At 38.7% G+C, this 11,426-nt stretch overlaps 1 long non-coding RNA gene across 1 annotated transcript; it reads right to left on the bottom strand.

Moving 5' to 3' along the window:
* Positions 1-10,044: 10,044 nt before the first annotated feature.
* LOC148730968 (uncharacterized) lies at positions 10,045-11,425 on the bottom strand. Its single transcript, XR_016001866.1, has 2 exons — positions 11,311-11,425; positions 10,045-11,202 (listed from the first exon to the last, which is right to left on the bottom strand). It is a non-coding gene; the product is annotated as an uncharacterized LOC148730968 (long non-coding RNA).
* Position 11,426: the final 1 nt, after the last annotated feature.

Genomic DNA, 11,426 nt, shown 5'->3' with positions numbered 1-11,426 from the left:
CTGTAAGTTGAAGTTTGATTGGGATTCTACAATGTCATCTTTCCGGAACAAAGGAGTCACATGCCCAGCCCACCCTTCCCGTTCTCCTTCGTTCCTTAGCTCTGTATCACTCAAGTTAAAGACTGATCGGTATTGCGCATGCGCATCTCATGTGACTCCTTCGTTCCGGACTGATGACATGTTAGAATCCCAATCAAACTTTAACTTACAGGTAAGTCTCGTTTAATGAACAATTTTGATTGCAAAATCTGCATTATGATTTTCAAATCCAGATTTCGGATTTTACGGTAAAACATGAAATCCTAAACGGAATACGACGTTGAGAAAACCGTCCTCAAGGTGGATTTAAATTATGAAATCCAACTCCGGATCGCATGGATGTCTATGTTTCACGACTTTTGGGAAATCTAAAGAGGGATTTGCAAAACTACAGCTGTTGTCGGAGAGGTCTCAGTGAGGTCTCAGTGAGATTGACAGTGAGCTGTAAAACGGCAAAGATATTAGCTTTTATTCATTAGCTTTGGATTTTAAAAACAAATCCATCTTAAGGACGGATTTTCAGCTTTTTCATTGGTGCCTTTCGTGTTTTAGTGAAAAATCCCAAATCTGGAATTCCAAATCTAAATCCAAATTTCCCAATCGGAAGCCCGCCGAGGTTCAGAGTCGTTTTCCCAACATTCCACTAGTATTCGCGGTTATTTTGGACTCTTTTAAATAAAAATAAGATTATTCTCTTAAGGCCATCAACTTAGGGCAGAAAAAAAATGCCTTTGGCTTTTCAAATATCAAGGCTATCTTCGGCTGCAAGTTTCTTTAAGGTTACTTCCCAGCTTCAAAGGCTGAAAAAATAGATTTTCTTTTATTGCACTAGACTGAAGTTAAACATTTTACCTATCGTTTACAAAAAGATGAAACAATTTTTAGTGTAATAGAAAACGCCGAGCCCCAGATGGGACTTGAACCCACGACCCTCTGTGATCTAGTCGGATGCTCTAACCACTGAGCTAAAGGGAGACTCTATGGTGAGCAAGGGCCAATTTGTGGGCCTCGACTGGAACCGCATCGCGCGGCTACACAGCCAAGTATTGGTAAGCACCTGTGAAACTCACTAACAGCATCACGCTGTCACATTAAAGCACATCAAGATGCCGCCAACCAACCTCCAAAGTGAGCATGTAAAGATGAAACAATTTTTAGTGTAATAGAAAACTCCGAGCCCCAGATGGGACTTGAACCCACGACCCTCCGTAATCTAGTTGGATGCTCTAACCACTGAGCTACTGGAGACTCTATGGTGAGTAAGGGCCAATTTGTGGGCCTCGACTGGAACCGCATCGCGCGTCTACACAGCCAATTATTGGTAGGCGCCTGTGAAACTCACTAACAGCATCACGCTGTCACATTAAAGCATATCAAGATGCGGCCAACCAACCTCCAAAGTGAGCATGTAAAGATGAAACAATTTTTAGTGTAATAGAAAAATCCGAGCCCCAGATACAAAAAGAAAAATTTAAAAATCTCAAAAAGCGTCCGACTTGTTTAGGAAAACGTATTTTCAAATAAAAGTTGATAAATAAGGAAGGCGTCATAATCTGGTAAAGAGGCGAATCCCCGGCGGGAATATTGGCGGCAACTTCATGTTATTTCCATAATTATTTGTTAACATCGCGCACTTATCAAAAGCCACACGTGGAAGTCCTTTGCTAGTGGAAAGTCTTTTCTTACAAAACATAAATAAAAATTAAGAAGGAGACCCCGAGCAAAGAAAAAGAAAAAAAAGAACAAGGCCTAAAGAAGAGAGAAATGGCACCATTTTCTTTAAGGAAAAAACAGTCACGGCACTCCTCTCCACGCTGGGATCCAGACTGCAAAGAAAACAAAAAAGCGCCATCAAATCTACATTTGTCCTACATAAGGTTAAAAACGAAGTTCCTTTAATAGGCAAGTACCAGTCTTGATACCAAACAAAGGCAATTTCCTCGAATCGTATAAAATCATGAATAAACCTACCCAAGGAAACTCATTTCAGCGATAACGGTATAAGTTAAGCTGTCTGTCGATTTGCTGATTTGCTTTCAGCAGTTTCCCCAGGTTCACTTTTTTTTTGCCGCGGGTTTTCCTTCGCCAATTTTTCCCATTACTCACTGTTCAACAGAACGAGATAAAAATAAACGTGACTGCTATGCAGTACTTTTCCTGGGAAAATTTCGATCCGATTGTCATTGATGCCAGGAGGTCCCGTCTTCCCATTGGTTCGCTGTTTCAGGAGATAATCTCTTGGTTTGGCGCTATTTGTTGACAAACCTTTAGGAACTAAATTCTTGCATTTGGTTTTGAGAGGAATAAATACACTTCGAGCGAATTCATAGGTTATGCAGATTTGACCGATTTTCCTGAAATCTCGCCAAAACATTCCAGGGATAATGACAAACGAAAGTGTGAGAGATAATTTTAATATCTGAAATATTTTTTTACGTGATCCATTTATGCAACACGTTTCGCATATTTTACGCTGCTCTAAGGCCCTGTCCAGACGAAGGCGATTGTAAACGCAAACGCTAGTAAACGCCTATTTTTATCTCAGTCCACACGAAAACAATCATCGTTTACGTAGCGTTTTCACCCGTCCACACGAAAACGCTCGTAAACGCATAAAACAATGTCATACACCGAACGCGCATGCTCTTCCGATTCTGGCCTGCAATCTTTGCTTTAGCGCCTTGTTATCAAGTGTTAGCGTCCCTGTTGTAAAGTTCCCACGTGCGTTTGTTATGATCGAGAGAGAAGAAAAATGTCGAAGTCTGCTGGCAAGAAACCGAAAGAAAAAAGTGATAAAACTAAGGCAGACAGCTTTGTTTGGACTGAAATAAGCGCAAGCATGACACAGCTCAACACTCGTGTGTACGCCATGTTGGAAACGCACTCGATAAAAGAGACTGGCGCTGACATCTGACGTCAACGTTTCACAGCGTTTACGAGAATATACGTTTACGGCCGTCCACACGAAGACGCATAAAAGGCGTTTTCAAATTCATCCACTTTGGAGAGAGTTTTCGAATTTATGCGTTTACGGTGAGCGTTTTCATCGTCTTCGTGTGGACGGAAGGCCTAAACGCATAAAAAAGTTTGCGTTTCCTAGCGTTTGCGTTTACAATCGTCTTCATGTGGACGCCTAACTTTGGATGCAGATATCTAGACGACCAATCAAAATATCGGAAAAGCCTAATACACTCTTGTTGATTGATGCCTTGTGAATAAGACTGCTCGTGCTGCAGGATCCGATACCCAATAAATTCAAAAGGAGGACCCTCGGTATTTTCACGCCTTACCGGCCTCTGATATTCCCTAAATAAAAATATTGCCTAAATTATATTTTTATCGCAAACTGCATTTATTCAGCTTTCTTTTGATGCCAAGGTTGTTAGGGTTTTCTTGAAACTAGTGTGCGTACGAGTTTTTTTTTCCTGAAGGACACCCGCGAAGGTGGGAAGTAACCTTAAATGGTAATGTGCACCAACTTGGCTGCTATGTAAAGAAATTTACAGACATTTGCTAGGGGGTTTGGCTTTTTCAATTTGACGGCAGAAAAATAATGTGTGAATCATCAGGAAATTTATTAGCTCTCAGCCTTGAAGCTCAAACACTCTTAAGGAATATGACCATATTTCAACTGATCACTCCTCATATTCGTTCTCGTTGAAATTTGGACAAAACTTTTGAAAACTTTATTGATAATTTTACAGTTACAAATAAAATAGACATAACTCCCGTATTTAAACAATAGAGTGTTTCTGTCGAGGAAATATCGGGTGATAGTTGCCCCGCGGAAATTTGATGTTCTTAAAACAAATATTTGCCCGAGAAGCGAAACAAAATTTTTGGCCTCCTTGAAATATTTGTGATCAGATTCCTCCGAAGTGCGTAGAGGTCAAAGTTGATTTAACAACTTTTTGACCACAAGCTGTTGGTTAACGAGGCGAATCAAATCGTTTAGGGGGATATGTGACGCCAAATGTTTGTTTTTCGGCTCTAAAGATATTAAAAGATGTTTAGTTGCATAGCTAAGGCGTTGAATTAATTGTACATTTCGTAGATATAGACCCAATTCACTGATAGTTACTTAAGAAGATCTGTATGATGCACGATCCTCGCAGTAGAGAGCGCTATTTATGCAATAGCGAAAATCAGACCTGAAAAAAAATCAGGCCTGTACGGGATTCGAGCCACTGACCTCTGCGATACTAGTGCAGCGCTCTACCAATTGAGCTAACAAGCCAACTAGGAGCAGGCCGTTAGGTTGATTCGTAATAAACCCGTGACGATAGATCATATGAGCTTCATATATTCATTGTATCTTAAGAAGATCTCCTAGCAAATCTAATGACACCGCTTCGTGTTTATATACTGAAAGTCGACAGCTGAAAGCAAAGTATGGCAACTATTTTTTGTAAATGTTTTTCTTTTCATACTTCTTAAATTTATCTTCAAACATGGAGCGCGCTTAAAGTAATTTCCTTACCGAAGAAAAAACAGCCGTCATGTAAATTTAGGTGTGCGGCGTGACACGTGTTTCTGTTACATGTACTTCAATGCATGAATTCAGAAATAAAATTCACTGAGCTCGAAAAAAATAAAATTCTGTCTTTGACAGGCAATCCATATTCCACTTAAGTTCAAGTTATTTTTGTTTACTGTACTAAAATTTAATGGCATGAGCATTTTTCTGAACTCAGGTGAATTTAAAAACTATCGCCATGAAAAGTAAACAAAGATAAAAGAAAGCACGTAATCAATCAGTTTCCTTGCCACTTTGTGCTTGTATTCATCATAGTTTTCTCTATTTCTATTCAACTATGATGTGGGAACTAGGGTGATTTAACTAGACCCATGAAATTGTAGTTATTGCACTATTGGTTAGTATTACGCACTTTTTCCATTGTTTTCTTTTAGTTTCATTTAATTACATTTAATTTAATTCCATTCTTTTTCTTTTAGGTTTGACTGCCACGCACTTACTGTTAGATACTATTTCACGGTAAATTAATATCTTCGCGCCATAATCAATCCTTTAAATTATGTTTTGTGGTATTATTAACCAGTCCGGGAACAATAAAAAACGGCATTCGAAGATTCATGTTTCTTATGTAATATTTTCAATTTTGAAAGAACAGAAGTGCGAACGAAGTAACTGAGAACTTACTACAAAATACTTCAGTTGCTACAAAATTTTAATAAGTAGGGAAAGAGCTGCTCAAGTCTACATGCTAGATTGAAAGATGCCCCTGTTATTTTAGTTGTTGCAGTTTATTTTGTTTTGGTAAGCGTTTGTGGAGTATCCCATAGTAGTAGTCTTGCTCACAATTATTCACGTTAGGACTGGAGCCAGCCTCTTCTATGTATTTAGTGGACATAAGTGCTAAGCTTATTTCCACGTTTCATTGCAGTTACAATGGAATTCGCATTGTTATACATGTTATGTGGCAAGGAGTTGCTAGTAGCGTTGTGGTACTCAAATGTAGAGGGCTTTGCTTTCTTCTGTTTTGCCAGGCTCCTTGCCAGATATTACAGACAGTAATTTTTACCTCACAGTATCCATGAGTGCCTTTTGCAGGTTATTCATAGTTAAACAGAGACTACTTCGATTAAAATACACGTTTTAAATTAAAGTTCTTGTTCCCTTCCTATTTGGAATATTGTCTCCATTGCTTCTACTTCGCTGATACAATCATCAAGGTCCTCTTTCTCCTCTTGGGAAGCAGTTACATTTCGCTTCAAGACACCACTCTTGTTAAGGGCTAACAGCCTGCTGAAATATCTTGCAGCTTGATGTGTTGAGAGGCATTCTTACTTTGAAAACAATTTATCTCCATTTGACGATCTTTGACTTCTCATTTTACATGCAATATCAGCGGGATTTGCTGGACCATTTCCACGGACGCTGTCATTAGCCGTATATTTTGATTCGCGAAAGCCGAGAAATTAAAACTAAAGAGGTTTTCCCGAACGTCATGATAAAATACTTAGTAACATCGCTTACTTGAGCTGTATTGGGAAATATTGGCCCTCGGTATTTTTGTACGGACCTCGTTGCGCTCACTCCATACTCATACGATTTTGGGCCAATAATAAGTACGGCCCTCGCGCTTGGTTAATAAGAAGTAATTCTTTGCGCCAACTGCTCAATTGTGTTCCTTTCCACAGCCTCTGTAATTAAGAAGGCTGACACGTTAAGTCGCTATAAGCAAACCACAAATTTAAAGAAAATCCCGAACAACATGCCGCGCCATTTTGGCAGTTTGACTAGACCGCCGCTTTGCAGCATTTTGGAAATCCTCCTCGAAATGATCATTTTAACAATGAAAACCTGAAAAAAGGGTTAGCTAGAAAATTCATCTCAAAAGTGCCTTACTAATTCTGCGATAAGGCCTGCGCGTTTTTCCTTTAGCATGGCTGGATAGCTCTTCTAGAATGCATGGCCTTTTTGGTGACCCTCTCCTTCATCTAATGCCTCAGAAACAGTGCTGCCCGGAACTGGTGATCTAGTCTGATTGCTGGAAAGTGTGTTAATAATTGCCGCTCGATCTAAAATTAAAACTATTTCGGCCTCAACATCGGTATTGCCGACACTCTTTAAATGTTCAGAAATGACTTTACGGAACGACGTTAGCTCAACATCGGTATATCAAAAGAATTACCTTTTTCTCAACTTAGTTGGTTTAATTTGAGAACAGTTTCGAGCCCAACCAATTTCCGTGAGTTTTGTAACCAGTACTTTCAATTTGGGAAGAACATTCTTAAATGAGCTAAGATTTTTTGTTTGTGGTAGTGATTTCAAATCTCACATTTTTTATATTGTTTATCATACATTTGTCCTCAGGTCTAGTTCACCCTATCTATTTTATTCTGTTTCCAGCTACATACTCGGTATTCTTCTTCTATTCCGATCATTTCGTACTTTACCTCTATTTCGCCCTTACTCTGAACTTTGATCCATTCCTTATCCTTTTTTCTTTAGCTATTTGTTGGTTTTGTGTTCTGCTTATTAGCTCTTCTAAGTAATTTTACTATCACATTCAACTCTACATGATATCACCTCTGCTAACTTAACAAGTTTCACAGCAATGACTAACTGATAAGAACAATTATCATATAGACAAGTTTGTTAAAAAACGCTATTTAAGAATTACTCACTGAAGTGGAGGTGGTTAGGGATGGATACTTTACCGAGCCGCGAAGTGGCGAGGTAAATATCCACCGCTAACCACCGACACTGAGGTGAATAAAGGCTGATAGTTTCTAAAGGAACTGTTTGGGGCTGCGTCGGTGGGGGTGACGAAATAATTTCAATATATCAACAAAGTTGAAATGGTAAATTGGCCACCGTTACGATTATAAAAGCTGACGTCTCGAGCGTTAGCCCTTCGCTCCGACGAAGGGCTAACGCTCGAAACGTCAGCTTTTATAATCATAACGGTGGCAAATTTACCATTTCAACTTTGTTGATATATTCAAATTATACTGAGGTGAATAGTTTTTTTAGTACATACTAAAACAGTGATATAATATACACCACCAAAATTAATCTCAGGGATTTCTTCCCTTGTCACGGATGCAAAACGGGACGCCATTTTTTCCCGAGTTGCTGGGAGGTAACTAGCACAGGATATTCGGGGTTTGACTAGCCAATCAGAGCGCGCCTTCGACGCTATCCACTGTTTTAGTATATACTTATCATCGATATTCGTGGCCATGAAATCTGAAGATGGGAACAAGATTGAAATAATTTCAGCTTTGCGTGACAAATGCTTGAGTACGTCACATCTACACACAGATTGCTTCCCGTCTTCAACGTATTCGGCAGAGAACATTTATCCTGCCGTTATAAATGATTGGATTGTCCTCTTTTAAGTCGACAATGAAGCTCAAGTTTACCCCAGAACTTTCTGAGGACTTATAGGTGTTCGAATACCCAAAGAAAAACAGACACCTTCCGCTCGCGTAAGGAATGTGTTATTGTAAACAATTCTGCCATGGGAAATGGACGAGAATTTGAAACGAAAGCAGAGATAAAAACCGGCAGTCTGCCGTGGTTGTCTTTGCAAGGCTAGCTTACTGTATTGATCTCCTGATCGACCACGGTGCTAACTTCTAAAATGTGCTTGAATTCCGGATTTAACCACCAGGTGCCTAATTAGATTATCTCGTGACGTAAATGACGATGATGCGATTTTCACAAAGTTCAACCTGGTTTTTCCGTGCGGAAATGAAAAGCCCCAAATTAATTTTTATACCCTCAAAAACAGCACTATTTCCACTTATCATGAGCTTAACCTGAATCGATTCTGAGTTATACCGCATGTGTTACAAAATGCGATATTTAGAGTTTGAAATATCGGTAATTTTTGAAAGCGTTCCGTGATGTCAAAATTAGATGAAACGGTCCCATTTTAGACTTAAGCCATACCTCAATCCCTCTTATAAAAATTTGTCAAACTGATACGAGCTTGCTCTCCTTTATGCTTTTCACGAGCAAAGTTCATTTGCCTCTACTCTGGGCACTGATTTCCGCCATTTTACGGCTACGGACGCTCGTTTCAGTTTTCGTGTATTTTCTAGGATCGGATAAAGAAGCAAGTCTGGGGAAAAAAATCCTTACCACGTTTCTGAATTCACCGTAAATTATCTCTGGGCAAAATATGAAGGTTTTCAATTGTTCGATCGTGTGCCACATTTTTCGGTTTTAACTCGGTGAATTCAAACATTCGCACTTAACACCTTATGAGACTCCCTAAGATTTAGGGGGCTGGAAGGAACGGAATGGTATACCATTGTCAATGAACAATGTTGTCTCAATTTCGTCGTTAACCATTCAGTTAGGCCCCTAATTAATGGAATAATGCGCATTTTAGAAGACGAGAGAGTAACCAGCCAAGACCCCCTTCCCAACATAGTCACCCTTATCTGAATAAGAATAATTCGTTACTGAGTACGTAAAACATGCCTAATATCTCGAAATGTGTATCCATGCAATGTTACAACTGTAATCTACTTGAGAGGGGACGTTTAATTGAAAGGAAGCCCTAATTTAGTTTTCCTAAAAGTTTTCGGTGGCCGGATCTGATTGGTTTTAGTATTATACTGAAAACTCGTGTGCGTATAACGGTAAAAACGGTGCATTAATATACAAAGCCCATCCTTAGTTTTACACTCGTAGAGGTATCTATGGGCAACTCGAACAACGCAATTCTCAACTTGCATGATTAGGCTGACTGGATTACTTTTCCGCAAAGATGGGGAAGGTATGGCGTTCATTACTGTTCAAAACACTTTGAGCACATATTTGACTTTCTGACACCTTTTTTACGTTCAAGGGGATCCAATTCCTCTGTCAGGTATCACGTCCTAAATTTTACGACGCAAAACCTTGTATTCTATTGTATGGCGTCAAATACACCGACGTCTATTTTACGGCGAGAATTCGATCATCGTTTAGTGGACTTTCAACGTCTTCAAAACGAGGAGCTTCGCGTTACGACGTAAAATTCAATTTTGACTACACGTTACGTCGTAATTTATCAAACAAGTTTTACGTCGTATCTTTTACGACGTAGAATTTATCACCTTTATAACTTGTCAATCAAAACCTTGTCAAATAAGTTTTACGTCGCAACTTTTACGCCGTAACTTGTCAATCAAAAATGCTCACAATGTTTAATAAGTTAACTTCAAAGTCTTAATAGATTACCATTTGTAATTTTAACAAGTTTCTTAATAGATTACTTAACCTCAAAGTCCTAATACGTACAATATTAAGTAAATTCTTTCCTTGGCTACCGTTTTTAAGATAGTTATCATTAGAGCCGAAATTTATTATAATCTCTTCCAGTTTTCATTTGCGTGCATAATTTTTGGACGATAATTTGCTTTTATCACAAACACAAAATACAACGCAAGTGCCGATTTTGCCATTAACATTTTTTGGTTTTGCTTTTCGCTTTTTTTCTACAAATTATAAAGAAAAACGCACTAATCTATCTTAATAGATCTCGCTGTTTTTTTGTTTTGTTTTGTTCTGTTTTTTTTGGTGCAATGTAGAACCTGATAACTGGTAGTAAACGAAACATTTACCACACAGCCCAATAGTTTCTTCAACCTGACATCTTTGCTAATGTATATTTTCTTTTTCCACTGGAAATACGTACCTGGGTTTATCAAGAGAAAATGTTAAAGGATCAAAAAATGGAGCAAATCTTTCATAAAAATTTGTTCTATCTTCCCCTGGAATTTGACAAAACCCAAGAACGAACACATGCATCATTTATTTCTTGGCCAAAGCTATGCACGAAAAGAATTCTACTTAGTGGTATGTAATATTTCTGAGATGTTGAAGGTATTCAGGTTGATCTCTTGGACTGAGTTACCTCATGCATTATAATACTATAAGAAAGTTATAAATTTTATAATTACAGTAAATCCTCCATGATCGCTCCTGTGGATGGGGGGAGGGGGGGAGGATATTGTTCTGCAGTTTTTATTCGAAATTTAAATATCCAATTTTAACTATGCATTTGTACTCAATGAAAGCTGTTCCCCTTCTTGCAACATTGAAAATATTAATTATCACAACCTCTGGTATTTGTGCGTAGGGCAAGATTGTTCCAACAAGGTTTTTGCAGTGGTTTTCAGTCTTACCTTAACTAAACATGCATACTATAAGATATGTAACTTAAAAGATCACCCCTCCTTACTTACCACTTGCCACTTAAATAAGACAAAAAGTTGATTTATGTTTGCAAAAAGATCTAGATGTGACTTTCTTTCGACCGAAATTATGTGTTCGTTTTTTTTTTCCATAAGAGTAATATCTTATACTTAGAATACGCTCATAGACATGGTGGCCGTTAGAGATTCTATTTTCGTGGGAAATCTGTTTCCTAAATTGTTTCTAAAAATATTCTGGTCCATTAAAACCCCGTCATATAACCCTAACCCAACCTACTTAAACGAGAATGAAACCATCCTACTCAAGTATATAACTGGTAGCTTATATGAATAGTAAGGGTTCCATTCTCGTCTAAATAACGGCTCCTGACTTCGTCCAGAGGAAGGAAATCCTCCCATCCTAGCGGTGAAGATTGCAGAAGCCATCTGGGGACAGGCGATCGGCGAGCGAAGGCGTCACTTCCTTGGCGGAGAGTTATGCTGGTGATTGAGAAAAAAGTAGATTTTGTTATTTTTATCGTTGGATTGTATTTCTCAAACAATCGATCTTTTAATTTTACAAAACTTCACAGCAGATAGAATTTTAACCTTAAGTTGAGGAACACGGGATCTGAGCCTGCGTTTTCAAAGAAAACCCCCGTGTTCCCGGCAGAGGACATCTTGGGTACTATAATCGCCCTGAAGTGGCCTGCAACTAAAGGACT

The sequence above is a fragment of the Stylophora pistillata genome, chromosome 5 (genome assembly GCF_964205215.1).
Source record: "Stylophora pistillata chromosome 5, jaStyPist1.2, whole genome shotgun sequence".
Lineage (NCBI taxonomy): Eukaryota > Metazoa > Cnidaria > Anthozoa > Scleractinia > Pocilloporidae > Stylophora > Stylophora pistillata.
This window is presented reverse-complemented; position numbering and strand designations above follow the sequence as displayed.